The 4,754-nt window shown below is 36.8% G+C and overlaps 1 long non-coding RNA gene across 1 annotated transcript; it reads left to right on the forward strand.

Moving 5' to 3' along the window:
• Positions 1–1,557: 1,557 nt before the first annotated feature.
• LOC147643100 (uncharacterized) lies at positions 1,558–4,448 on the forward strand. Its single transcript, XR_015272552.1, has 3 exons — positions 1,558–1,829; positions 1,891–2,002; positions 4,287–4,448. It is a non-coding gene; the product is annotated as an uncharacterized LOC147643100 (long non-coding RNA).
• The last annotated feature ends 306 nt before the right edge of the window (positions 4,449–4,754 follow it).

Here is a 4,754-nt window from a genome sequence, read left to right on the forward strand (position 1 = left end):
AGCTAATTCGTCAATATTAACTAATGCCGTACCAAGTACATCAAAAGCAAAAAAAAAATAAATCGTGACGAGACAGAATTTAATGACGAAAAATCGACACCTAATATTGTGATCTCGTTTACCAATTCTCCAGTTTTTACCTTTTCAGATGGTAAAATAGTAAAAACAAAATTTACATACGAACTTTACTACTTTTCTTTTTTCCCTTTTCAGGCATTCATATACATATACCTGTAAAAAATTGAATTACATCATAAACATATGACGCGCATGAATGGATTAACGACGGACGTGTTTTTCCGTGCGCTCGTTATCTGTCAGTGTTAAACTGTGTTTCTGTGCGAAATAATTAAAATAAATTGGACAAGTCGGTTGAGTTGTGCTCCGCGAATATTGTGCGTATAAATTCGTGTCGAAAACATTCCCGTTTTGCAATTAATTGCAATTATTTTTTGCAAATTAAGTGCTGGTGGCACCTTCACTTGGAGTCAGGGTGCACGAAGTGCGAGAGCTCCGACGCGGCGGTGGTGCGATTATCCGCACACCCTCGGTCGGAGAGCTGCAGAAGGTCGTGCACTCAAAGAAGTTCGCCGAAGTGGGGCTGAATGTGGCCAAGAACGCCGTGGAGAAGCCAAGAATGGTCGTATATGACGTGGACACCGGTATTGGCCCCGAGGAGTTCATGAAGGAGCTCCTAGACAACAACTTTGATGACGAGATGTCTCCGGCAGAGTACAAAAAGGCTGTCCACCTGGTGACCAAGCCCTGGTCTGTGACCGAGGTGAACGACAGGGCATGGCGAAGCTCGATGTAGGCAGGGTCTACATCAAGTGGTTCTCATTTAGATGCCGGTCACAGGTTCGCACCTACGCCTGCCATAGGTGCGTCGGATTCGACCACAAGGTCGGAGAGTGCAGGCAGAAGGCGAATGTCTGCCGCCAGTGCGGACAAATAGGGCACACTGCGGCGAAATGCCAGAACCCGGTGGACTGCCGGAACTGCCGGCATAGAGGGCAGCCCTCGGGGCATCATATTAATAAAACAAAATCAAGCTCTTATGGGTCCCCAGCCACGTCGGAATCAAAGGCAACGAAAATGCCGATACAACAGCGAAAGAAGCGACCAACGCTCCACTACTATCAAACGTTAACAGTGGAGACATTAACAAACAAATAAAAATCGACACGCTAAAATACAAGCCAAAAATATTGCAGAAATCATCGCAGTGGTATCAACAGATCAACCCTGAAGCCCTAAGCGTAGCTGACTACATAAAAACCCCACAAACCTTCAACCTAGCAAGAAGAGAGATCACTAAAATAATCCGTCTTCGACTCGGCCACACCAGACTCAACCACGAACATCGCTTCTCACAACCACCAAACGAACAGTGCCAACTCTGTACCAACGAAAAGATATCTATCTCCCATGTCCTTAACGACTGTCCAGCCCTACAAACTCATAGGAGCTTATGTTACCATTTAAACTTAAACCGGACTAAACCCTTAAAAATTCTAAAACATAAGTCGTACATATTCTGGCTGGATTTTTTTTTTCAGTTGCCATTCTAGTAATATTGAAGAGATTTTGTTTGAGTATAAGAACGTCCATCTGATAAAATGGAAGCCGAAATGGGCCGAAGTTTTGAAATATACGGATGCAGTAGGCAACAAAAGATTTCCGGCACTGGCATCATTTGCGGTAAGCCTGTTATCGTTGCCATGGTCGAACGCAGAGGAGAAAAGAGTATTCAGCCAAATGAACAATGTGAAAACTAAGCTAAGAAACAGAATGGCTGTTCAAACATTGAACTAAATTTTACACATAAGGTATTTCATATACTCAACTCATATTTTAGTTTATTAATAACATTAACTTGCATTTTTGTAGATACGGACTTCGCCGAGAAAATAAGTGCTGTCACAATTATGAAGTGCCAGCAGCATGCCTGAAAAAAATAGAAACTAACCAGACATACACAAATTCAGCTGGAGAAGAGGAGGTAATTGAAGAACTTTATATGTTGGCAAAAATACTTAAATAATTAATGAAAAATATTGTTTCACTACTCTAGTGTTGTTTTTTAGCTATCATTAAAATTTTCTAGCTTTTTTCAAGGGTTGGTTTAGCTTTTTCATGACCTGAAGAGTTGGCAAAACTGATGCGGAGGTATTTAGCCAAACAGTCGCTAAATATATATAGTAAATAGCAATAATATATATAGTAAAAATCTTTCAAAGCCGCCATGCAGAAGAATAGTGACACAGAAAAATACATAATTGAAATGACACACTATTTGAAAAAATGTGAATACCCCAACAAAGTTTATTGATCATTAATGCAGTGGAAAACGTAAATGAGGAACAGCCTGCCGATCTAAATGACCAAGAACAGGTGTATTATAAAGATATAGATATTTGTTTTGAAGCACAATCGGACGAAATAGAAATTATGGACAATAACGAAACCGCCACCCTTGCCATGAGCGTAGCAAGTGAAAACGCATTAAGATATTTTACAGGATTTGTGCTATTTAAATCACAGCAGAAATTTAATAGCGATACCTGCAAGATGCTCACAAAAGATGAATTAGTACATTTTGAGCAATCCGAACTATTTTTATTCAACAAAAATTACAGAAATACAAACAATAACTTGAAACTAAAAGCCCCACAGGACGATTTTTTTTTAACTTATTAAGCGGTAATATAATATATTTCACACATTTTTTGAAGAGTTTCCTCATTCTAGAAATATAAAAGAAGCCTTAACAGTTAAATGTATTGCACAGGCGGAAACCGAAGAAAAATACTCAGAATGGTATTCGAAGGATAATGATTGTTATGAACACAGAAAGCACATTTTGAATTATTTTCTGCTCATCCTGCTTAGGAAAAATAGTGTATGGCTCTCAGAAAAATTATGTGGGGGATCTTAAGTCGACTCTTTTGATGGCCCCATTGTTATTACAATGGCCTCTTCGTGGTGTTCCCTGGGTAACACCTATATGTATGTACGCAATGTATTTTATAATCGGCAGCAAATTCGAGTGGCGAAGTAATTTAAATAATATATGTACATATGTAAATTATCATTACAAAATCAAAACAATTCAATATATTGGAAATTAACAACAGAAACGAGAGCACAGCGCAAAGAAACGCACCCCTGCTCATCGTTCCGCGGTCGATCTGCGACTGAAAAGTGAATTCTTTTTGTGCTTGGTTTCGAGCGAATGCTTCGAACTCGAAAAGGCCGAACGCACTCTGGGGTTCTAGACATATCGTTCGGGTGCTCTGGGGTTCCAGGCTCAGCCGTTTTTGTGATAGTACTTTTTGGTACTGTTTGACTTCTCTATGTACATATTTCTTGCTTAGTGCAAGAAAGTTCCAAATTTGGCTACTATGGCCACTATGGTCCAGCGGACCACTTTTCTTGGTCAAAACGCATTTTTTGAAAGTGGTCAAAATAAAGTTATTTTGGTCTTAATGATTTAGAAATAAAATGACCAACCTGGCATACCCAAAATATTCATAGGTGGCGCCACTATCGCTGACGAGACGTTTAAAGCCAACAATTAGAGTGGAATTGAGTTAAAATTACAATTTTAAAATATCGAAAACTCGAAAAAAAACATGCCGAACTAAACCAATTTTTTTTTTTTTTAATTGAATCAGTGATATTTGAACTACTTGTTTTGCAATACGAAATATTTCAAGTTGTTCTGGTAAAAAAAATCAAAAATCACAACATTTCGTATGAAAATGACACTAAAAATGTGTAACACTGTATTTGTAGTAAAGAAAACTGATAAAAATACAATAAAATTGATCGAATATAGTCATTCAGGTAAGACAAATGTAAAAACAAAATTTAATATCGTAAAAAGTGTTTATAATCAATTTTTTTCATGCAATTCTTGCAGAACAATATTTCGATTCTTTTAATGAAAACTATAGGAATGCGTTATCCGATTTCAATAAAAAATTTTGAATTTAGTTAAAATTATATAATTTTTAAGTAACCAAAGTTTTATAAATTAATCTCAAAAAATTCTTTTATCGTTCCTATGAGCTATAAGCTATATAATATAGTTTCCTATCCAGTATCATTCTATAAGTACAAAATTACGATTGGTAAAGTTTCAAGTCGATATATATTTAAATTACCCGAGTTATTAATTTTGGCCCAAAAAAGTGGTCTGCTGGACCATAGTGCACACGTTTGTATTTTATTATTAATACTTTATTTACATTTTCATTTCATACTTTTTCACATATATTTAGGATCTAAGTGAAAGCTCCGTTAAAACAATATTCTTAGGAGAGGCACCATGTTCAGCTAATTCGTCAATATTAACTAATGCCGTACCAAGTACATCAAAAGCAAAAAAAAAATAAATCGTGACGAGACAGAATTTAATGACGAAAATATCGACACCTAATATTGTGATCTCGTTTACCAATTCTCCAGTTTTTACCTTTTCAGATGGTAAAATAGTAAAAACAAAATTTACATACGAACTTTACTACTTTTCTTTTTTCCCTTTTCAGGCATTCATATACATATACCTGTAAAAAATTGAATTACATCATAAACATATGACGCGCATGAATGGATTAACGACGGACGTGTTTTTCCGTGCGCTCGTTATCTGTCAGTGTTAAACTGTGTTTCTGTGCGAAATAATTAAAATAAATTGGACAAGTCGGTTGAGTTGTGCTCCGCGAATATTGTGCGTATAAATTCGTGTC

Source organism: Drosophila serrata, unplaced genomic scaffold, assembly GCF_035046125.1.
Source record: "Drosophila serrata isolate PLE 108 unplaced genomic scaffold, ASM3504612v1 contig_293, whole genome shotgun sequence".
Classification (NCBI taxonomy): domain Eukaryota; kingdom Metazoa; phylum Arthropoda; class Insecta; order Diptera; family Drosophilidae; genus Drosophila; species Drosophila serrata.